The sequence below is a fragment of the Nelumbo nucifera genome, chromosome 3 (genome assembly GCF_055504915.1).
Source record: "Nelumbo nucifera cultivar China Antique chromosome 3, China Antique-T2T, whole genome shotgun sequence".
Lineage (NCBI taxonomy): Eukaryota > Viridiplantae > Streptophyta > Magnoliopsida > Proteales > Nelumbonaceae > Nelumbo > Nelumbo nucifera.
The window spans coordinates 19,577,720-19,603,555 of NC_142651.1; the positions used below are offsets into that span (position 1 = coordinate 19,577,720).

The 25,836-nt window shown below is 37.9% G+C and overlaps 2 pseudogenes across 1 annotated transcript; one reads left to right on the plus strand and one right to left on the minus strand.

Annotated features, from left to right (window-relative positions):
* The first annotated feature begins 824 nt into the window (after positions 1-824).
* LOC104600336 (basic leucine zipper 43 pseudogene) lies at positions 825-2,636 on the plus strand (annotated as a pseudogene).
* Positions 2,637-2,669: 33 nt separating this feature from the next.
* LOC104600352 (delta-aminolevulinic acid dehydratase 1, chloroplastic-like) lies at positions 2,670-25,368 on the minus strand (annotated as a pseudogene). Its single transcript, XR_016084109.1, has 14 exons — positions 24,772-25,368; positions 21,680-21,783; positions 14,861-14,915; positions 13,602-14,769; positions 12,812-13,183; positions 12,407-12,514; positions 12,193-12,266; positions 10,977-11,046; positions 9,594-9,649; positions 9,343-9,460; positions 7,520-7,591; positions 7,348-7,433; positions 7,178-7,255; positions 2,670-3,078 (listed from the first exon to the last, which is right to left on the minus strand). The product of XR_016084109.1 is annotated as a delta-aminolevulinic acid dehydratase 1, chloroplastic-like (transcript).
* Positions 25,369-25,836: the final 468 nt, after the last annotated feature.

The window sequence follows — 25,836 nt, forward strand, 5'->3', positions numbered from 1 at the left end:
TAGGGAGGCTGTTTTTTGGGCCAGTTTTTAATATTTTTCTTTGCGTTCCCCGTGTTTTATGTTTTATCTCCCCCTTTGTATCCTTATTCCTTCTCTTCTCTTAATTTAATGAAGATGATGTTATTGATCAAAAAAAAAAAAAAGAAAAAGAAAAGGCTCTAATCATGAAAGTTTGCTGCAATCCAACCTTATACTGTAATACATTTACCCCATTTATGTTTTTCCATTGAGTTGGTATGAATTCTTGGTTGAAGATTTTTTTGTTTTTTAGAACCCAACAGGAGCAGATTGGCTAATCCCTGAACCAGAACCCAATATATAGTCCAGTTTGATCCAGAAACCCACATGTGCATCAAGCAATCCAATAAACTTGGCATTTGAACCATTAGAGCCTCGTTGTAGTTTATTTTGCTGTAATGATTCATATTCTTGACTCTTTGGTCCCCTCAGGAATGTTAGTGGGAGATCCAAATCAAAGCAAACACTCCCTCCTACCCAAGAAAAGATTTACCTCAAGAACAAAATAATCACCAAAAGTTTCTAAAATTTTTGGTTGATGAGCACTAAAACCAGCTTTGCAGATTGTCTATTGTCTCACACACGCATCTACCCAACTAAGAACAGCTGGGGCTCATATGTTGAATGCCCTCTAGAAATTATATTGAACGTGTAACACATCACCTTTCTTGTCCCCAACACATCACCTTTCCAGAGCCCAACAGAGGCTTCCATAGTGGAGAATAAGATCAGAACTTATTTAAAGCAAACACACAGAATACAGTTAGGAAGCTTAAGATACTGGCCTCATAGCTACAATATATAAAATTACAAGATTTGGGTGGCAAGTTGCTGCCTCTCAACTTTCTTACAAATTTATCCAACCCAAGTAGGCCATCAAGGGGATTAAAAAAATCCAAACCAAATAAAGAAAGCTAGAAGCTATCGTCTGAAAACAGTGCATCTAACTTGGATATGAATAAACATGAGGTAATCCAATCCATTTCCAAAATTGATAAGTATTCAATTCGAACCATCTTTACCACAAAAAACAAGTTGTCATTACATCAGAAAAGCTGTTAATTAATTGAAGGGAAGTCCTTTGTGTGATCATTCTCCTGTGATAGATTGATGGGTGTGATCATGGGTCCATTAATTTGCAGTGGTCGTTGAGTCATCATTAATAATTTTCTAATTGTGGAAACGGAGCTCTGAGCTCGATCATCTTCAGGCTTCAATCATCTCTGAAGTCTTACTTGTAATTACGTCATAAGTTTTAGTTGGCTAAGCATGCTTCGTGCAGAGGTTGGTTGGGCTCAGGCTCACTGGAAGAGACGATATTAAAAACTCTTTTAAGATTGACTTCATCCAGATCCATATAAAATATATATAAATAATTGACAATTCTCATCAGGTTTCTTTTTCCAAAACATTCCCCATTTCTGATTTCTACAAATAATTATTCTTCCCACCAATCTAACTTTCTTCCCACCGATGTAAGCATTATTTTTATTGGGTACCCTTGTTTATTTGATGTTAACTGATGGTACTGGTACCCCTACCCACATTCCCCATGGATGCACATACATGCATCTTTTGCATTCATTGCATGCATGCATGAACCCAGTTCCACCACCCACTGGACCCATTGAACATTTTCCCAAAAAGCTTAAGCTAGCTGCTAGCCAGTGTGCCATTCTCAGTTCCCACGCCTACTTATACATATGACTACATGCATACATGACATGCCATATACCCACATGCATGATGAAGTGCACGGCATACCTCTGGGCTGGGATGTTAGATGTCTGCTCTTTAAGAAACTCTTGGGCGCTGTTAATCTAGTTGCAGAATGTGGGCCACTGATCTAACTTTTCTACTTATATAAACACCTCCATTCCCCATGCTTCCCTCCCCTTCTCCTTCAACAACACCATCTGCAAACTACTTCCCTTGACAGAGCTTCCTCTCCTCCTATCTTCCAGCTCAAATCTTAGAAGAAACAAGCTACCTCCAAAATTCACTGTAGAGTTCAGACAATGCAGCCAGGTGAGGTTGCCGGACTCCAGTACATGGCACCTATGGACCCCAACCCCTACACGGCTCACTTTAACTTCAGCATGATGCAGAACAACATGCCAGCATTCCATTTCAGCAGACTGTTAAGGCCTCCTCCCAATCCTCAGAACCTTCCTTCTGTCCATGACTTCACTGCACAATCCTCTTGTCTCAGCAACAATTCAACCTCTGATGAAGCAGATGAGCAGCAGTTGAGAATCATTGACGAGCGGAAGCAGAGGAGAATGATATCTAATAGAGAATCCGCTCGCCGGTCACGGATGAGGAAGCAGAAGCATCTGGACGAGTTGTGGTCACAGGTCATCAGGCTTAGAACTGAGAACCGCCAGCTCATAGACAAGCTGAACCATGTCTCAGAGTGCCATGACCAGGTCCTCCAGGAGAATGCCCGTCTCAGGGAGGAAGCTTCTGACTTGCGCCAAATGCTCAGTGGACTGTAACTTGATAATAATCCTCATGCTGCTTTGAGAGATCTTGAAGACGTCCCCTGCAACACAGCTCACCTAAGAGTCGAATCCTCAAACCAACTCATCACTAGTTCCATGGATTTGCTTCATTGAGATGAGAAAACCGTGTCTACTCTCTTCTTGCTCCCCCCCCCCCCCCCCCCCCCCTCTCAGTTCTCTTTCTCTTTCTTTCATTTTGTGTTGTGTAACGTTGGTATTGAAGGCAATCAGATGCCTTCATTTGAGAAATATGAGGTTGAGAAATCATGCAAATAACAGCTTTTGCATCTAAGCTTTTATTATGATGTCATATATAAATATATAAAGGTTACAGGTGTCTGCATGATTGCACTCTGCATTTAATGTGATTTACATTTCTCTCTGTTCTCACCTCTTCTCGCCGCATAAACATCTTGCAGCTTGTAGAGCAAAAGTATGTGAGGATGATGTCAGCACCAGCCAGTCGGAGACACATCAGAGATTCCATCATCACTTTTTCTTCATCTACCATTTTTAGAGCTCCACCAGCCTTGATCATAGAATACTCGCCTGAGACCTAGATCAAGAAAGCCAAACAAGCCGAATTCAATAGAGGAAAACAAATAAAGATGAAATCGAAAAGCTTCTGCTTCAAAATTTAGTAATGATTCTATCAGGTTTACAAAAAATAGAGCCAAGGAATGTACATAACATCCAGAGAGAATGCCCCTTGAACAACATACTACAGTAACTTTGAAGGTAATTAAGGCGAGGTCCCATAACCGGTCCAGAGTTGGACATGGTAACAGTAACTGACGGTGGTGGTGGTCGTGGTCCATATGATACAACTATCACAATAAGAAAACACATTTGAAAGCTCATCCACGATCCACCAAAAGCAAGTACTGTTCCTGGCTTTTTTGTGAGAGCCCCAAAGCCTGTCCTGTCTCTGATTTTTGGCCAGACTGTTTCTCAATTCAGATCGAGTCAAGGGTAGTAGAATGTAGATTGCGCTTTGGTTGTTGCTCATATGGTACAGTTCTCTGAACAGTAGCTAAAATTATTATTCACTTGGTAAAGACCCCAAGATAAAGAGCTGCCCAGAGTGTTCCTTCTTTTCATTCTCCCCTTTTGTTTTACTCAGGAAAAATTTTACCCGTGGAGTCGGTGCATACGGGAGGAAGGAACCAGTGACCCCTCTTCTGACACAAATTACCGTGAAAAATGCACATCCCATCAAAAAGTTCTGAACCCAATTTTTGGCGAAAGCATAGCTGATTAGCTGACAGCTCCACCCAACTAGCTTCCTTAGTTTTGGACCGACTCTGGCATAGGCTGCTCTTTGGGTGTTGGTTCATATCATACAGCTTTGTTTAGAAGTGCTGTATCCTGTAGCGCTTTTAAACCAGCCATGTGGATTGGGGTTAGAGAGAGAGAGGGTCGGAATACCACTTTGTTTTATGCATAATTGCAGGTTGCAGCAACCAATCGTCAGCTTATTCTTTCATGCACATGCAACAATTTCTAAGCACATGTTATGACGTGTGCATGGTCCCCTTCTATCTATAGAGATGCCCCCCTTAAGCTTTGGGATCATGATTATCATTCTTGTCACTAAATGGGATTTAGTGCTGTGGGTGGGTCCGGTGTGGTCCAGACCAGGCCAGGGTAGACCTAGTCCCGAAAAATAAATGTGCAGAACCAACCTGAACCAGACCTTATTACTAAGACCCACAGCCAACCTAATTATTAAGCGGGACTATTGGGTTTGACCTATTAAGATCCGATTATAATTGACAGTCAAATTTTTAACTTGTAATTTGACAATAAACCTGCAAATTTATTAAATTGACATATTTGGACATAATCATATTAACTTAGGATCATTTTTATAATATGCTAATTTAACATATATGATTTACATACAATTGGTTTAGATCTTAATTGGTATGGAACAAGAAAAACCAACCCCAATCCAATTATAACTGGGGCATAATATCAAAATCCAGAACCAGCCCAATTATAATCAGGACACGTGATGCAGAATGGGACCCTATATAACTGGGTCAGATCTGTTTGGTTCTATTGGGTCTACCGACCCATTGACCGCCTTAAATGAGATATCTCACTAATAACAAAGAAATCCATACCAATATGTCATACTAGGAGTCTTGGACTGAACGTAAAATCATTTTGGTTACTGGCCATGGGTCAAACGGTCCAACCATCAGTTTGACTGCTCGACTCACTCAAATAAAAAATGTGCTAAAATAAAAATATAAAAACCAATAAATGGTTCTAGGCTGTGGGCTGTGTTTTAAAGCTATTTTACATCAAAATAAGCTTATAATAATATGTAATACGTGTCATAATACCTACTTAAACCCATTTTGGTTGCTGAATCCTGGTCCATATGGTCCGGCTGATAGGTCAGTTCGAAGTATGACAATATTGATTCATAGAACTTTCTTTTGTTATTGGTTTGATTCATACAACTTTTAACTGAACTACATCCAGATTACATAGATTTGTTTTATTGGAAAATGATTAAATGTATTTGTATAATAAGAAATCATATGTACATGAGAGGATGCACATGAAGCTAAAAAAGAATCCAACCCAAAATTTACAGAGGCAAACGAGTTTTCACCATACAAACATTCCCTTTGCACACCCGGCTTGGCTAGCCCATCCCATCAGTAAAAGTTTAATTCCCTAGTGATCCAACTGCAATGTCCCTAGCTCCCATCAATAAATGAGCCATCCTCCAGGGCCCACTCCAGGCTTTCCCATCCAGTTGATGGTATTTGCTGAGTCTCCTACATTGGATAAGGAAGACATACTGTCTGTTTGGCAATGCTTAGACCAGTTAATAGAGACAGCACTTCAGCCTTAGTGGAATCTGCAACACCAACAGACCCACTAAAAGACCAGCAAACAGTCCCATCCTTTCTAAAGAAGGCTATATTGCCTACAGCCCCAGGGTTAACAAGAAAGCTCCCTAGAAATTTGCCAATTTTGGATTATTTCATTTTCTTGCAGAGTGATGGACCAACTAGTGTTCTGACCAGCTGGTGAGGAGGTCAGAATCTTGATTAGGTTCCTCTTGAAAGTTGAAATCTCCAACAGAGATACCACTAAAGGCTTCTGAAGTAAGAACCCACGAATTATTCATATTGAGGATACGTGTTTCCAAATCTTCATAGGAATTGGCTTTGTAATCAAATATTCTTCTGTTTATTCATGAGTAACTGTCCTCTAAAGGATTACATTATGCTTGACTGTGATTCTGAAAACCAAGGAGAAACAAAATTATAATCCACTTCACAATACTTTCTCTTTCTTTTTCTTTCTTTGTTTTATATTGTTGAGAAGATAGATATGTGATATTAGAAAATATTGTGCATGAAAGATGTACAGAAGTACACAAGGAAGTGTCTATATAGCATAACAACAAAAAACTACCAAAGGTGTTGAACGTTTTCTGTACAAGAATGCCCTATCAACACAATCACACCCAATCTAGCCAGCCTGACTGCTATGGTAATCAACTCCCTCAGGTTCTGACATTTAAGAGCACTCATTCCATGCAGGAAACCATTTTCTTTCTGCATTGACTTTATAGTACGGAATAAATTCAAAGAGGTACTAAGAAGGATCTAGTTGCTCAACCAACAGAGATTTCTCAAATAATCATACTATTATAGATAGCAAGGATGCATCCCGTTCTCTTCAGTTAAGCTCAGCAAGAAACTGATAAATATCAATATTCAGAGGAAATCTAAAATTACTAAGAAGGATCTAGTTGCTCAACCAACAGAGATTTTTCAAATAATCATACTATTATAGATAGCAAGGATGCATCCCGTTCTCTTCAGTTAAGCTCAGCAAGAAACTGATAAATATCAATATTCAGAGGAAATCTAAAATTACTATTTATTACAGATTTTAGCCATTATGTACCTTAATTTTCTTCAGAATCTCATCCCTCTCATCTCAGGTTGGGCTTGTTTGTTTGGTAAATTTGGCAGTGTTGGTGGACCTCCAAAAGGAAGTGTTCATGTTGGGCACATGTCAGATTGCAATAATGGACTCTTCATAGGGCGATCATCTTGGCCTGGGCTGGACCAACATATAATGTGGGTTGGGCCCAGGCCAAGAAAACCCGCTTAGCCCAGAAACTGTGGTATGTATGTATACAAGTATATTCTGTATATGTATAAATACCATACGTACATGTCTGTGTCCATGAAATACTGGTAAGTGGATACATGAACAACTTCAAGACAGCATGCCACCTTAATTTTATTGGTGGATGGAAAAAAATACGGGTGAGAGATCCCACTGGATCAAACTTGAACCATGAAGTCAACAAATGCCAATAGGTAACTCCAATTTATCAGAATGAAATAATATAGCCAGATGCAAGATACTGGTAAAAGCAATATGGCATGGGTCAAAAGTGACAAACAGATCCTAATTATTACTTTATTAGGGCAATAATGAAATTTTAACAAGATACTTCCAATGGTTGTAAACTCTATATCATGACTATGAGATACACACCTAGGGTAATTAAATTTTAAAATATTAGCATAGAGAGGAGGCTCCATGAAAAGTGGAAAAAGTGAAATTCAAGTCTTCAAGTACGATAATATAACAAGCAACTGAAGTACCTGGTATGCAGCGATTAGTAGTGGAGAGTTATCTCAAAGAATCCATATAACATCCAAATATCGCAGCAAAGGTTTCACCTATGAATCCAGATAAATTACTGTTGGTATGAGCAGGGGCTTCTCTCAAGAAGTTGGGGTGACTCAAATTCACAGAAGAAGAAATTACTGACCAAAAGGATATCAGCTCCCTCATCCTCATCTGCATATGTCTCAACCAGAGCTTTTCTGTAGTTTTCTGGGTTCATCAACTTTTGTTCTTAATGACAAAATACCAAGCAATAGTAAGCATTTGTCACAGAAAACTTAAAAATTTGACAAAAGGAACTTTGATGAGTTCCATACGTTTTTTTATATCCAAAACAAGGATTTGAGTCTAAAGCTTCACGGTATGGACCATAAAAAGCATTTGCATACCTGTTGACAAGGCAGATTACATCAACATGCTAAGAGAAAACAGTATATGATGAATTCCTCCAACCAGGCCAGACAGATATAAAGGTGGGGAAAATTTGCATACAAATTTGTTGGCAGTCATTGTTGTCAGAAAGACAGAAGCAAGACATTGATATGCATTGTTGAGTTGGTTCGAGTTGTTTTTTATTAGTTAGGAAGTTGCTGGGCTTTAGGCCCATTAGTTTATGTTTTTTTAAGTTGTGACTGTTCAGCTATATTAGTAGCCACCCTACTAAGGGCATCCTTGTAATATCTCATCCTTTAAGTTAAGTATAAATATAATGAGAGGTAGGAGGCTAGGGTTAATTCAGAATCCTGGTTGACTTCCTACTCTTTTCTTCTTCTCCTTTCTTCTCTACTGCTGAAATCTTCATCTTCCCCTTCTTTCCTTTCACAAGAAACCCGACTAAATCTGCAATTAGTTATTTCTACTTGCATGTTGGACAAAGTAGTAAGAAAAGGTAGCAAACATGTAATATAGCTCTATATATTTAATAAAAACAAAACAAAATAAAATGGCAAGAAAATTATAAAAGACAGTTCCCAATTGAACTGAACAAAGAGACAAAGCCTTGTTGCAACTACATGGAAAATTTAATATTAATATTTTTGTTAGAAATAAATAGCGTACCTTTTTTCTTTATTTTCTGAGAAAAATATATGTAAGGACAAGAAAATAAAAATCATAATGCACATTTTCCAGGAAAAACCTTTGGCATAAACAGATACAGTTTACATTATCCGGTCCTGATTGCAAAGTTTGATGGGAAATTGGCAAAGTTCTATGATTCTTTCATGTTGTATTTGGATTGGGGGCCAGAATTTGAAATGCAAGATGGAAATGTAGAATGAGGGATGAGAATAACTAGCCCTGCTTTGGAGTCAAAATCTGATAAAATGGCAGAAAACATATATTGATCTATTAGACAAATAAAAAATATGGAAAGTAGTGGATTTGAAACTCCTTTTTCATCATGGTTTTCCATTTCCACTCCAATCTAAACGCTGCCTAATGGTTTTGAGTTGCATTGGATCAATGTCCACACTGAACTTTGATCATTAATGGTGCATGATGACTGTAATAATTATAATGTGAAAAGCTCATCCTCAATCAGGGATGAGAAAAGTACAAGAAACAGAATACTGTTGTTGCCCATTATATGCTTGACTTCCTTATTCACCTAGGGCCTCCAAACCAGATCTAGTCCTGTGAGTCCTGGTCTATCCAGAAAAACAGCTATACTATTGGCAGACCTTGGAATCCAATTGAATGAGCATTTCAAATATAGTGACAATGTCTTTGACTCTCTAATCAGATGTCTAAGATTCCAAGGAAATATTGCATTTAAGTAAACCACAAAATTATAACCTGGCAGTCTCCCAGAGTCCCACTACAATCAGACAATCTTAAATTAAATTTGCCTTAATATTTATTTAGAGATGATTCAGTTCCTTAACTCTATCTGAGTAGGAAGATTTTTTTTTTCATTAGAATAATGTGCTTGCATCGTGTCATATTATTTGACTTCAAATGATATTTATATAATTTAACTTCTTAAATAGGTACCAATTAGAAAAGTGCACTGCATTCCATCCAAGCAGGCACCAGAGCATGCTGACAATATTTTATTTTTTAACAACAATTAAAACAAGAGATTGTGAGGAAAATAGTGGGAGAACAAATTGTGTAACAGTAAAACATCAATAAATACTTTGCTGTATAAGACATCATTGGCACATGCTGAAAACCTTCAGCATCCAGAGCTGCTTGAATTACTCTCACATGGCCATCCATCATGTCATTGGGACAACATCCACTCCTGCTTGGGCCTATTGGCAGAGGCAAGAAAATAAAATAATAAATTAATCAGAAGAAAGTAAAACTGGAAAAATGTAAATATAATATCATCAGTAGAATAAAAATTTTAAATACATCTTGAACAAATAAATCCGTTGATATTACCTGGGAGACAGCTTGTTTACATAACTGATGAACTGTTTCATCATTCATTATAACTCCTGGAAATTATTGATAAAATGTAATCTGATCAATAATGATATTGTTGTAATCTTTGTTTCTTTAGAAAGCTTCATAATTTAGAAAGAATCACAAACTGCTTAGTTCATGCAGATGGCTCTCTACTGTAAGATATTGGAAACTGACTTCTAAACATAGTAACAAACATTTTCCCAACCAAATGCAAGATGAATTTATTATCACATTTTATGGTATTGTTACATGGTCTAAGTTTCACTATTTGAAATGAAGTTTGTGAATATTCCTTAAATGAATCTCCACTTAAATGGCGTTGCTAGAAAAGTTGAACAGCAACAGCAATGATTTCTTCTTAAAAAGATAGAAGAAAACCAAAAACAATGTATCTCTAAGAAAAAAGGAAGGAATCTAGAAAAGGAAACTGTGAATATCTTCTAAAGATAATGTGGTGATACTTCAATAGTGTAGACCAAAATGAACAACCCTATTAAAAGGGGAAGGGACAGATAATCTTTGGGGATCTAGAAAAGAAAAATATATGACAGGATGGTGGAAGGCCTAGCAGGTAACTAGAAACAAGGAAAAACATTGAAAAGTGTAAAGTGACAAAGGAAGAAAACTTACTTGAGGCCAAACTACAAGATGGTCAGTCAACTAAGTTATGTCATGTGAATTAAAGACCAACAAGTGAATCAATGAGTGATGTGATGAAAGCTCAAGATTTCTACAAATATGAGTGAAGGTGAAAAGAATGATTGGTCAAAGCAGTGAAACTTGACAGAAAACATGGTAACAAGATGGCTGTAGAAGATAAGACGGCAATACATTAAGAAAAACAAGGTTTTGATGCCAATGATGAAAAGAATGATGTAATTGTCATCTTAGTGCTTATGATGATGAATGCATTCAATGTTGATTGGAGATGTAACAATTCGTTTGAGACTGGTGATCTCATGAACTTTAGCCACCACTACATGCTAAATCATGGGAATTTTCCCTCCAGAGGAGGCATGCTCTGGCAATGGTGAAGTCACAGGCTGGAAATAGTGCATTACAAGAATTACCGGCAGTGGTGGCATTGGTGATAATATCATCAGCCTAAACTCAAGTCCTATACATGGTTGAAACATGTAAATGAGTCAGTGAAGACCAGGTTGCCAGATGGGTGAAACTGGTCCTAGAAGTTTATGACTGCATCTGAACATTATCCAACCTTTACATGGAGGTAACAGCTTTCCTTCATTTTCATCAAATATTTCTATAATACCAAATTTAGTAAATCAAAATAATACATAAAAGAAAAAAAATGAAATTTTGAAGAAAATGAAGAACTTCAGATATCCATCATACCATCTTCTCTAATAATGCTGTCATGCCCATCAGAGGAATATGGATCCAAAGTAACATCAGTGTGGATAACCTAAAGAAAGACAATTTTGCTTTGATCAATCTGAATGGTTATCACACTTTCATGCTGAAAGTGAAGCAAAGATGATCATAAATGGGACACAAAATATTTAGACTGATGAGGTCAGGATACTTGTCTTTGAGAAGCCGTATTGCTTGAGTCACTAGACCATTATCATTATAATGTTTCATCTCCTGCGGAGGACTGAAGGAAGAATATACCAATATTTTATGTTAATCCTTGTTAACAGAGGCTGTAGTAAAGCGAGATGGAAGAGAGGAACCTTCAACACATGAGGAACTTTAGGGAAAGCACAAAATTTTGCTATAGAGAAGCCAGCACATGTTTTCCTGAAAAAGTAAAAGTTTGTATTGAAAAGAAAAGAGAAGATTTACGAAAAGATCCTTCATACACGAAGGACCTGTACAGGGGACCTATATAACCACAAAAAACTAATCCAATCTCTCCCCTTCACAAAAGCAGAGGCCTAAATAAATAAAGTATTAGTGAATTATCAAAATAAATAAATGAAGTATTAGTGTGAAAAACCTGTTATAGGGTATACCCCCGAACACCCTATGAGTTGACAAACATGAACGTTATTTGCCTTTGAATCTTTTTATAACCACATCATTTGGGCTTGCTTTGCCTCCAAAAACTTTGTTATTCCTTTCAGCCCATAATGCCAATGCAAAGGAGCAATTTGAAATGCTTTTTCTTTCTATAGGTAGGTATGAATATGTATTAAGCTACAACAAAAGGACTGAGGCCTATGTATAAAAAGGTTCATGATAAGAATCTAAGAGTAAGTACATGGCTGTAGAGTTGCTTATTAAGCATTGATCCTCAAGAATTCCTTGAGAAGCATTTGATAGGATAACATATGCAAGTAATTAGAAGTTGGGTTCTTGCACTTACACAAACTGCCTAAATTAATTAAGTTATTCTGAAGCAGAAACGAAGTCAAAAAGGCAATGGAAGACAGTCCTCTTCAGCCAAGAGATGTAAAGGCACTATTTGCAGATAAACTGATAAATAAGATTCTTTATTTCTGTTAAAATATTTGCATGTGGCTTTTGATAAAATCAACAAACTTCTTAATTAAAAAGTACAAATAAGGAGAACAAACACTTCTAAATAAATACTAGCTAAATGTACCTCTTCTACAAGACCATGTCGCCATCCAAGTCCATAGCATCCAGGTAGAGCTCCAATTGGGGTGTCCTCTTCACCTGCATTCTTGTACGCTTAGAGACACAACAAAGTTAGACCCAAACATAACTGCAGATGGATAAAAAAGACAAAGAAAGGAAAGGAAGGGGAAACTTAGGGGAAAATAGAAAGTTCCATATATTACTACCAAGTTACCAACCTTCATGAATGAAAAGTGGATAAACAAAATTTGCAGGAGATTTGTTTCTTGGAATGCTGATCTCAATGCAGTTTACTTCTGATTACAGCGAGGACGCCTATTAAGTGGCTGGCAGAAACCACCGTATGAGAGCAAAAAAAAAAAAAAAAATACAGCAGTACACCCAGAACTTAAACTGGTCCAAAGGTAATAAAACCAGATTGATCAGTCTTTTAAAGTGGTGCATTAAGCCCAAAATTCTAGAGAGCATAATGACTAGAAAAAAGTTCTACTTAGAAAGTTCAGTAAGTTCACCAAATGGTTCCACTATTAACTACTTATCTTATTACTTAAAATTTCACTACTTTATACTTCTTATGAAATGCAGGTAAGGTAATGATCTAGATCAGTCATTGTCCTACTTACAGGTGAAGAAACGAGAGGCGTCCCAACTGGTGCTGCTGGTTTAGGAGGAACAGGTAGTGCTTCAGGAATAATTCCAGCCACAACAGCAGATCCACAGTCCCCAATGCTCAATCCAGATCTTTTTGATGTCTCTTGTTCATTGCTTGCTTTTATAACCAAGAAGAATCGAGAAGACGGAGTCTTTATTGCATGGCCAGCGTTAATAACAAACTTGACGTTTGTTGCTGATGATCTCAATCCAACATGTTTCTTACCATCTAAATGCTTACTTGCTGGAACATTGCTCGATGAGATAGATATAGAGCAAGCCATAACTTGCAATGAGCTGCACTCTTTGGCGCCTGGCGTGACATGCACAATCTCGCTGAGGGACTAAAAACCACATCAAAGAATATCCAAATACCGTGCATTGTAGAAATTCATGGCCACATAACAAAAATTTTCAATTGAAAATCAAAAGAAGTAGAACGAGCAAGTAAACTAGCAGGAAAAGAATTAAGCATATACTACATCAATGTCAATATCTTTAAAACCAGTTATCAGAAATACTCTGTGACCCATTTCGGTTGATCTAACACAGACGGGCAATCTAAAAGCAGCAAGAATCAAAATTTCCAACTGTGTCCCAAAATCAAGATGAAGTCTACGAATTTGATCTCTTTCAACAGCCAAGAAAATGTTGATCTAAAAGCAAGAAAAAGTCTACCAGTCGAACAGGATTTGGATTTTGGAAACGATTGAAGCAAATACTGTACAAAATTGACAAGGATCAGATGTTTAGAGAATTTACTTTGAATGCGAAGATAGACAACAGTTCTCGTGTATTAGGTGGTTTTGTTCGAGCGAATTCCTCACTCACGTATGCTGAGTTTGGAAGGAGTAAATGCAATATGAGTGCAAATACATACAAAACAATACAAAATACAAAGGTTTTAACAGCCGCTACTCTACATATTTGTAGTTGTACTCCTTCAAAACTTAAGAAGGCAGAGGATAAGATGTTTTTCATGCATGACTGAGATAAACGTGAACAAAATTCTCGTGGGCAGAAAATCCGGACTCCGATTTTATCAAAAAGGCATTTAAATACAGTTGCCTTGCCTGAAGCAACCGTGTACAATTGTAGTTTGGCCAACCCGTAACGCTAGCATCTGCCGTAATAAATAACGGCATTTATTGGTGGTCCAAGATTGGCAACGTTTAACCTATAACGAGCCGTCAGCTGTGGGGATCAGGGAGATGACTTTTTTCTGGTAAACAACAGACCTGGGAGATGACAAGACTCGAACTTTAATCAAACAATTAGTCCAATTATCCAAAAAAATGGTTCAATTAGTCGATTCAAATTTGATCTCAATCGAATAAGTTCAATTAATTATTCAAACTCGTTCGACTTAAAAGCTTAACTCACTTCAGTTGAGTGAGCTAGTGAGCTCGGTTTGAATTTTGATTACACTGTGAGTCTGTGACTGGGCCCTCACTGCTGGGAAAGATAAGTAGGCTACTAGTTGGGCTCATGGTACGTAAAGCCCGTAAGGCCAAAACTTGTAAATATTATGACGCTAAATTAAGCATGCTGAAAAGTGAAAACAAGTGCCGATTGACCCAGTTCACTTGGCTAAATATAGCTTGTAAATATTAAAAGTTTGGGCAAATTAACCTCAAACGGTTAGTAGTGACTTCATGAACTAAACTTATCGAAACTTTAGGTTCATTGTCTCTAATAATCAGTAGATACAACAGGGACAGCATTTGTTAAGCATCAGCTGTAAATGGCTTGGCTGGGTTTTCCTGGACTCTCCAGCAGGAGGCAGAGAAATGCGCATCAACTGCTGCTCCTCTTACACGGGTTTTTTCTACTTGAAGGGTTGGTGGAAGTTTCTGCTGCAGAAGGTGATGATTTGCATTGCTCTTCAAAACTTTGGACAGGGTCTGTAAAAGAATGCGTGCAATGCCATCTGGAAGAGGGCAACAGCTTAGCTCAGGCTCAGGCGGGGAAAACCATATTTACTTTAGAAATGACCAAATAATGTTCAAGTACCCACCTACCTGCTTGATCTGATAGTCTCATTGTCTATTGTCACATCCTTGTCAAATATACTGCCTGCAACAATGTCAGAAAGACTCTTTGTCTAATATTATACAAAAAAAAAAAACAAATAAATACTAATTGGTTTAGTCAATCAAATTTGAGAGAACCAAAGGCACTTACATACATCCCATGTAATATCTATTACAATTTACAAAACAATTATTAAAAGCATATTTCCCATTCATAGGATACAATTCCAATTCTTTTGCAAAGCAATTTTAGAGGTACTCAAAAATTGTAATAGAGGTGCTCAAATGCAATGCTGAGACCCTGGCTGAAGGGGTTACAATTGTCCTAAGAACACTCTTCAAAAGTAGAAGGCTAGCTACTAATCTTAAAAATTATATATTCCTCTCAAACAATGACTGAGTGGTTTTTGTTGTTTCAAATAGACCAACAGGAAGTTTATAAGAGATGCAGAACTTGGATCTATTTATGTTTCAGTATCAACTAGATCATCTTCCAAATACACTCAATACAAATATGCAGAACTTGGAAATGGTAAGGTAACTTTTATTGATCACACAAGAATACAGCCAGCCCCCAAGGACAAACCCTCAGGATGGGCAGAGATGATACAATACAACAAAATTACAAATCCCACAGGCTCCTAGACCTCAGCAACCACCGAAGACTTTGCTGATGGAACCCCTTAGCAGCTGAAATCCAAGACACCAGTTTACCAAAAGACAAAGAGATCAGATCATCCACATCCTTTGAGGTATGGTGGAACAATCTTCTAATTCTTTAAGACCACAAAGTAATAATTACAGCCACAGGGATACAACAGTTAGCTAGCTTTGAGAGGCCTTGCAGCTTCCAACTCCACAGTAGATACAAGACAGAGCTGGGCATGATCCAGGCCACCCCCAGAGCATTAAGATAGTGCCACCAGAATCAAGAGACAAAAGGGCAATGGAGAAAGAGATGATCAGTGCCCTCAAGATCCTGCCAACACAGAATACAGCTCTAATCCTGAATCTGGACCACCCCCCCCTTCTAATAAGATTTTATTTGAGGCACCTGTTTAGCTCTGCTGCCCACACTAGAGCATTAATTTTTAAAGAAGAGAGAGGGTTCCAAATTCTGGATGCAGGAACTGAGCCAAAGTTGCAATCAGTCAGCTTAAGAGTGAAAGAGTTAACAGTGAAGAGGCCTTCGCCTTCTACAGCCCAGATCCATGTCCAACCGTCATCCCTACTTAGAATCCACCACCTGACCCGAAAGCAGAAAGAGCAACTTAGCAAAATTTTCTAGCTCCAAGTCCTGAAAGTTTCTCCTAAAAGTAGGATTCTAGACCACAGCTTTCTCCAGAAGCTCGTAGCAGCCAGCAACCACTGCATCTTGGTCAACAGCCAGCTGGAACAACTGTAGGAAGACTTCAGCTAGTGGATGGTCAATTCACCAGGGATCCTTCCAAAAAGACAGTCTGCCACCATTCCCCAAAATTTGGCCTAATGCCTCTGCTGAAACAAGGAAGATTGGTCATAATTTTCTTCCAAATGCCCAGGGAAGGAAGGGAGCTAGTGGTTATCCAGTCCCCTCTATCCACACCATACTTAGCGTCAATTAAACCTCTCCACGAGCTCTCTCAACTCCAAATCTCCATAGCCACTTTCCTAGTAAAGCCAAGTTAAAAACCTTTGGTCTTCTGACCCCCAAACCCCCTTGCTCCAAAGGGGAGCAAACTTGATCCCAACTAACTAAATGGATCCATTTTTTCCTCTTCCCAACCTCTCCACAGGAAATCTCCCTGCAGCTTTTCTAGCCTTGAAGCCACCTTCGCAGAAATTGGAAAAGGAGAGATAATTAGAAGGCGAACTAACAAGGGAACTCTTCAGAAGAGTGATTCTACCTCCAATGGAAAAGTATTTTGCCTTCCAAGAAGAAAGCTTCTTTTCTAACCTCTCCAAAACTGGTTCCCAGATTGAGGCCAAGATAATTTGTTGGAAGATAAGTGATAACCTATCTGACAAGCAAGAATTCCAGCCAAAGAATCAACATTTTCCACATTATCCACTGGGATCAAAAGACTTTTACTCCAGTTGACTTTTTAAGACAGAGACAACTTCAAACCAACAAAGAACACCCAGAAGCACTTCCAACTGATCTTTCTCCGCATCAAGAAACACAAGGTATCATCTGCAAACTGAAGAACCTGAACCTCTTTACCTCCAGGAACCACAACAAAACCTTCCTAAAAACTAGCCTCCCCAACTTGATGAATGAAAAGAGTCAAGATTTCCATCAAGCAAATGAACAGGAAAGGAGAGAGAGGATCACCCTGACGAATCCCCCTAGAACTTCTAAAGAAACCAGCTGACTGCCCATTTACTAGGATGGAGAATTTTGGGGAAGTTATACAGACCTTCCTCCAATTCTGCCCAAATTGTGGTCATATGCTTTCTCCAAATCAAGCTTGCAAAGAAGGCCCAACTTCCCTTCCCTCCTGGAGTCGATCAACTCATTTGCCACCAAAACACTGTCCAACCAGGGACAAAAGCACACTGATTTTCAGCCACAACACTTCTAAGCAACTTTTTTAAGCCTGCCAACACCTTTGCCAAAGATCTTGTAAAAACAGTTTAGAAGGCTGATTGATCTGAAATCCTTTCTATTCACAGCTCCTTCCAACTTCGGAATAAGGGTGATGAAGATAGCATTCAAACTTCTCTCTAAGGATGCATTACCATGGAAGACCTTATTACATCTTCCTTCACCAGCTCCCACTCCCAGCACTTCTTGTAAAAAAGAGGTTCGTGAGACCATCCAACCCAGGAGACTTATCATTATCTAGGATCTTAGTCACCTGCCAAACTTCATCTTCTGAGAAAGGGCTTTCAAGTTCCCTTTGTTGAACCTCAGAAAGTCTTCTAAAGAGAATACCTGTAGGTAAAGGCCTACGAGCCCAAACTTCTTTTGAATTAAAACTTGTTTAGCTCCTTCTCTGAGTGGACAGTCTAGCTACTTGTTTGAAGGAGAAACTATATAAATGACCTCTGGAGATTGTCTTAGGACAACAGAGGACATAGCCAGGTGCCATTTAAAATTTATAGCTGCATTTCAGTTTTCTAAAGAAGGTTGAATTCATCCCTGTTCAAGAGAACGAAAGTTACCTATAATGTCATCCTATTCTCTCCAAAAGTGGTCAAAACACATAGAATGCCAAAAACCCATGGTGTGAGATCAAGATGTTAAGTTTTTCAACTACTTTTGGAAGACTTGGGTCAAACATGGGTAGATGATTTAAAACATTTCAGATGATACATCCTTGAAGAGATTGTCAAAGTGGTTAACAAGAGTTTTAGAAATCTCCAGAGGCTTAGTGGAAAATGGTTATATGAAAATTAATTCCTCAGCAAGCAGAATGGGGTGGGGTCACAACTGGTTTATCAGTCTCATTACCAATCCAGTCTCCCTTCAAGATTCTTACAACAATATCCACCATGAAGTTGTTATCTTTTTTTTTTTTTTGATAAATAACCATCAAGCTGTTAATTTCAGAAGGTATGATCAAGCTATGGTTCAAATCCATTCTAGAAATGTCAAGTTACAAGTTTTGAAGGGTTCAAATGCTAACTATTCTGGTTCACCACACCACTGGACATGCATAATATCTTCAATATTCAGGACTTGCTTGCTTGTCATTGTTCATTTCTTTCTTTCTTTCTTTCTTTCTTTCTGTCTCTTTATTTTGCCGATCAATATGTGGAACTGTGGAAGCAGATGCATAAAAGCAATCAAGTGAGCTTCTTATGCTCCTCATTCAATGAAGATGTGAGAAGCATACTGAAGACAGGATAGAGGGTTGGCTAGTTTTTGCTGGTAAAGGCAACCAAAATTTTGTTTTTTTTTTTTTTTTTGAAGACCATCTACTTTGGGATTTTATGTGGGTTTCAGAAGAAGATTCTTTTCAACCAGACTTAACTGAACATTATCAGACCCTTAGCTTAGTAGCAAGCACCTCAAAGCTAGGGAGAGTTGATGTAGCAAGGACCACAACCTAGAGGTCTATACTTGCAAGCTCAAATCCAAAAAGTATTGAAGTGACACAGGCAAGGCCAACAACATTAAGCCTACATGGTCACCTTAAAGAGCATTCAAGTAAGCTGGTAAGAGTCAAATTGAGGACCAGGGTATAGGAAATGAGACTCTTCACCATTGTTGCTCTTCATCCCCTAATTTTTTTTCCCTTGCTAAACTAGTTGAAACTAAATTATTTATTCAAGTCATGAGGGGTCCATTACTTGGTGTAATGGTAAAACCTCAGTCTGGCAAGCATGAAAACATGGGTTCAAGTATGAGGGCGGCAACTTTGTGCCAAAAAAAAAAATGTCAGAGGTTAGGCTAGTACCCAGTCCCTCCCAAGACCCCAGATAACTGGGACCAACATTGGGTAATGGCCTTTTTTTTTATAAAGTCATAGTTGTCAAGGTGACACCTAGGTGACAAGGCACCTATGAAGGGTTGCCTTGCCCAAGTACCTAGTTGCTTTTGTATAAGCTGTCATATATTTTTATTTTTTGATAAGCAATTATGATATTTTTTATTTTGTGGAATTACAATATTACAATAGGAATTATTTTGATTATCAACAAAAAACATAATATTACAATAGACATCATTACACCAAATTATTCATTTTGTGGCTTTACAATATTTTCATATTTTTTTGAGAAAAGGTAAAGTATAATTTTATTAATCTAACAGTCCTTTGTACAAAGAGAAGCTGTACAAAAACTAAACAAAAGGACCTCAAAACAAGGCCATCCTCAAAAAAGTACAATCAGATGTTTCCTCTTTAAAACCTGTGTATAATATTTTCATAATTCATATACTAGTTTCTTTTTAGTCTTCTTCTTTTCCAAGGATAAAAACAGGGGCTCAGCCATCAGCCCCTATATTTTCTAAGTTTTCTTTTCTTTCTTTATTTTCTTTACATAAACATGTTGATTTACTACATTTTGATATGAAGTTTTATACTTATTTAGCGAAGCTTACTAGTAATTATTAGTAAAAGATGATTGCCGGTTGCTATGAAACCTAAAGAATTACAAACCATTGCCTAGGCAACAAGGTGTTCTCCTCTCACCTAGCTTCACGTTGGCAGTTGGCACCTTGACAACTATGATTCCAGTTGTGAGATCTAAAACCATGTGAATGCTTGATCACCCACCATTCTCAAAATACTGTCTAATATGATTCACAAATCACACATAATGTCCTCAACAAGGCACAGCAAAGCACCAGTACTGAATGTGAATATTTTTTTTTTTTTTAATAATAGTTATGCTATGATATGTTAAAATCACATACAACCACGGAAAAAACATGTTATGGGAATGGAATTACCTAGTTCACAGGTCCCCTTACAGAGGTATTTTATTTGGAGTAAAGTCATATAATATATAAAAAAAGGCCATTACCCAATGTTGGTCCTAGCTATCTTGGATCTTGGAAGGAACGGAGTGGATAATGGAACTAAATTTTTTACACTTCTCCACAAAGTGGCCATTCTCAGACCTGAACCCACTTTTTTGTGCTTGTCAGACTGAGAGTTTACCATTACACCAAGCAATGGCTCCTCCACAGACACACACACACTCCCTGGCTGAACAGGACAAAACAATGGTTAGACAATTTACACACAAATGCACTTTCCTTGGGAGGAAATCCTATTAAGTTGAAAGCATAAGTAGTTGATGTAATTACCCTTAAATTTGTATAGACTAAAGGAAGAAGAATTATTTACTTGGCAGTTGGCAAAAGACTTCCAAAGTTGTATAGACTAAAAGGAAGTAGCCACTGTCAGATTTGAACCCACTTTCTTGTGCTTGTCAGGCTGAGAGTTTACCATTACACCAATGGCCCCTCCACAGACATACACTCACTAGCTGAACAGGTCACAAAAATGGTTAGACAATCTACACACAAATGCACTTACCTTGGGAGGTAATCCTATCATGTTAAAAGTGTAAGTAGTTGTAGCTACCCTTAAAGTTGTATAGACTAAAGGAAGAAATATTATTGACTTGGGAGTTGGCAAGAGACTTCCAAAATTCAAAGAAGACATTGGGTTTACTTTTTTTCTGCAAAAGCACATTCATAGTGATGATCAGGAAGAATGCTTATATCCTTAGTTTGACTATCAAAAGGCAACAAAAGTTGAACTTGACTGGCAAGTTATAAGGGCATATTTAGTTTATTTAATAATAAAAGGATCTGACCGGTCTCAAAGAGGAACTCTAGTTTATTTAATAATATAACATCTGATCTTATGTAGTTTTTTGTTTCGGTAGTATGTACATACTTTGTACAAAGAGGATATTCTTGTTGCTGCTGATAAAAATAACTCCAGAAATAGGGAAATATCTCTTCACACAAAAGATCTTGCCTCTCTTTTGGAGAATTATACTTCTCAATGAACAAGCTAAAATTGTGTCATTAGCTAAGATATTTGGTTCCTTATAAACTTAACCCAGCAATCTAATACGAAGCATATAGGACCATGGTTTGAAGTATCAATACTCTTGATATGCAACTTCTACATATCAAAAGTTCACTTTGACCGAAACTTATGTTTTTTTTTTGGTTTGGTATTTTAATAGAAGACCTGTCACATCACTCATTAAAGCCTCAAACTTGTTTTTTTAGGTAAACAAAGCCTCAAACTTTGTCAACTATAAGAAAAGTTAAAATGTTTATTGGTATCATATACAAATAAATGCATTTAGCATATCTTAAGTCATTTATTAGGATTTCAGAATGACCTTTACCTCCATATAAGTTCTTCTTAGAGAAATACTTGGCCTTTAGGCGCCGAGCATATTCAGCTTCATATGTGTTGCACTTCTCAATATAGTCGTCAGTATCTGTATCCCTGGAAAAGAAAACATTAAGATGGGGAACCAAGTTGAGAAGGTCATCAAATAAGAAGGTGAAACATGGAAATTTTATGTGAACTTGCACTGATTCCAAAATCATAAGCAGGAGTGACACCATCAGAAGAGGAAATTGGAAATTTTATTTCTGTATACAAAATTGAGAACATGAAATCTAGCTCATATACCCAGGCACAGTTGAACCAAATAGTTAACAACCAACAACCTTGAACCCTTATCTGTTAAAATTCTTCACAAAAAAGAGTTTGCTCATTTATTATCCTCGGTTTCTTCTTACACTAACAAAGACTCTAGTTATTAGGCAATTAAATCCATAAAAGTTTGTGATAACAGGAGCTTCATAATGTACATTGACCAATCCCAGCTGTTTGGACTCTGGAAAAGAAACTCTATAGTGGAAAAACAAAACCAAGAACAGTCATATTGTCAAGCAGATGGACTCGCCAGCCCACTACTTCAAACTATTGAATGTATGGTAATGCATATTGAGATAAAAAAGAAAACAGAAAAAAAAAGTCTTCATCTATCCTGTGAATAATGATTGCCCACTATTGAATGTATGGTAATGCATATTGAGATAAAAAAGAAAACAGAAAAAAAAAAGTCTTCATCTATCCTGTGAATAATGATTGCCCAAGTACTGCAACTTGGCTTTCTGGGCATTGAAGGAGCAATCACCATAGCAAATCATTTTTTTTATAAAAGTCATACCAGATATATTAATTCTAAAGATGACGGTTGGCAAATATTCAAATTGTCACACTGAAATCTTGCAATTAATTCAAAATACATTCATTCATAATAATTCCAAACTGATCAAAAACTCTCAAAATCATAAATAGAAAATTTGCATTTAAATGTATTGTAATGAAATACTAGAACATCAAAATTCTTGGGAAGTATCCTTATCAAAGCATTTACAGCCTGTCCATAGAAAATGCAATTGGAAGTTATACGAGCAAGAAAGCTAAATTACCTATCACTAAAAGACAGTCACATTAAATAGGTGTTGTTTCAGAGCTTCAATCCAGTGCCATAACAGAATCAATACCAAAGGAGAGTTGGATCCCCAATGTATTCTGCAATCTGCTCCAGGCGCACATTGAGCAATGCATGAGTATCAGCATCTCGGATGACACCAGTTTCACTCTCCATGTCTCTCTCCACTATGTTTCCAAAGATACCCTTGTGTTTCCACAGAGAACCAGAACTGGACCCCCACGCTTTGGAAGTGCAGTCTCCAAAATTTCCTGATCCACACACACTGGATAGGCTCCCTGCTCTCATCCATGGATATATCACATGCTGTTGGTCCTACAACATCCACGACCTCCCCTTTTTTTCAAATACAGCTTCCCACCTTTGAAATCTTTGCTAATTATTCTAACCCGGATATGACTCAACAACCAAGAAACTTGTGCTCCTGTTTCTTCTTCCCTGCAGCTACTTGATCAAGATGTTGCTCCATTGTCAATTTTCATTTCACCACCTCTTCTTCCCTCTTCTCTCTGTCTCTTATCCTTCCTCCTATAGTCATTACTTCCATCCCTCTTTTCTCTGTCATAACCATGGCTACCTGAAGTAGCTCTTCTCTCATCCCTGCTGCTTTTGTCATCCCTGGATTCTTGAATTTTCAACTCCACCAAGTTCTTCAAGCATTTCTTTTCTTCCACTGAACCCAACTCAGCAACTTCATTAACCTTGGAAGTGACCTCCTCTCTTCCATCCAACAGCTAAAACTATCTTTGACAAGTCAGAACTTGCAGAACCCAATTTCTCCACGACCTTCCCCTTCAAACCCATATGCCTACCACCGACAACCCTAACAACCATACCAACCGATACGCCATCCTTATCCTCCCTAGACGCGATCTTCTCATGCCTATCTGGCCTAGTTGTCACAGTGTGGTCAGGCCCAGAATTACCCCTTCCTGCTTCCTATCATGCATCTCCGGCTTAAACCCAAGTCCTTCCTTGGCAGTTCTCCTCTCATACTGCACGATCTTCACATCTTTCTTGGCGTTTCTTCCAACCCCTCTTCCTTCAATCCATCCATAACCAGCAAGTAAAGCAGCACCAAAACCCTCAACAGGAACAGTAGTGAACTCATCAAACCCCAGATCATCAGGCAGCCTCTTCATATCCTTCTTAACTTTTGCAAAATCAGATTCTCAGAGGATACAGGTCGAGCAGGTGCCTCAACAGCATCATTATCAGCCTTATCCCCAACGCCGTTGTCAACAGCACCGGCGTCACCCTCCTTGTTCAGTCTGAAATTCAGGCCATAAGACATGCCGGAATCAGGAATGCCAACAGTGGAGGGAGCCTCTAGCTCGAAGCGGATGTCAGGGTCGGCGGCAGTGGAATATTGAAACGGGAGATCGAGGTTTTTCATCTTCTTGGTAGGCCTCCATTCGTTCTGCTTTGGAGGGATTATGAGCTTTTCTGATTTGTCAGTTAGGGCTTTTGAAGCGTCAAACTCCGTAACATAGTCGAGCTTGGTGATCCCGGTATCATCTCTCTCGTCTCCGTCGTTGAAATTCTCCGATGGCTTCTGAGTTGGTTTCCCAGATTGCTTTGAAGGTAGAGAGAACGAGAGTTTAGAGAGAGAGAGAATGTGGGGAACGGTGGACTGACAACGATAATATCTCCGTCTGTCGGTCATCACCATAGCAAATCATTGATCATAGACGTGCGGCCACGGCCTGATTAAATCTCTGATGACCTAGGACGACACACACATACTACTTGACAGAAAGTTCCAATTCTATATTTCACCATGAAATCGCTGCTAATATAAATTGCTAATAATCTTCCCTACGTTCCACTATTCAACAATGCACCAAATCACTAACAATGCAAAACCAATCTCAAACAGGATGCCACAACAAAACCTTCAACAGGTCCGACACGAAAAAAAAGAAAAAAAACTATAGGGAACAAAGGAAATTTCTAAAAGAACTTACTGAAATCTCTCCACTACGTCAGGCTTTCTTTCGAGGACACTCATGGTATCGTCGCTCCCACCAGTCCTACGAGAGAGAAGAAGAAGAATAAATGAAAAAGAGGAGAGAGAGAGAGAGAGAGCGTTACCAAATCGTCAAATTCACATGATAACAAGGTGCAATTTTTGCTAAGTAGGTGAAGATGAAACGAAAAGAATTGCACTTGCTTGCAGCCTATGAATTTACGACGGAGAAGTACGAACACACCCAATCATTTCTGTTACCGAATAGTTATAAACATTCAAAACGTCAAAAACCCTTTATTACTCGTGTGGAATCTCATCATTGATTCTACAGCTAAACCATTCAACTAATCGAACGAGATTTGATTCTCATCAACTGATTGATAAGTATCTAAATATCTAATTAGTTTATAGTTAGATGATGTGCTCTCGAAAATTGACTATTTGGATAATAACTGATCAACCCAACTTAAAATTCTTAGCCTCAATGTACAGGAGATAAAATCTGAATGTGGATTGATGCCAAATTCTTAAGCAGGCTTATGGGGGGCTACCAGTAAACTATGAGGGGCTATAATTTCAGAATTTTTCATTGGACTGCAATGTACTTTTCCCACTATTCTATCTTACAAGACTGTTTGGTTAGAAGGAAAAGATAAGAAAATGGGAACTTATAAAAAATGGGTTTTATATTTTATCAAGCTAAATACATCCTAAATAGCATACACAAAAAAAAAAGTTATTTATAATAGATTAATAGCCAAAATCATTATAAATAAATGATCATTCTTCAGACTTGGATAAATAAAGGCTTTATCTATACCAGGAAGTGGTAGGGGTGCAAGTTGGCTATTCAAATTTTATCAAATTTTCAACTCAAGACCGTCCAAGTTGTTTATACAAATGTTACATCTACATCAAATAAAATTGGGTAAATTTCTTAAAACTACATTTATGATTTAGTTAATTGACTAAATATATCCCTACTATTTGAGTATTGTCTAACACTACCCCTACTATTTCGGAAAATTACCATTATCGGCAAAATATTCATCAAAGGGAT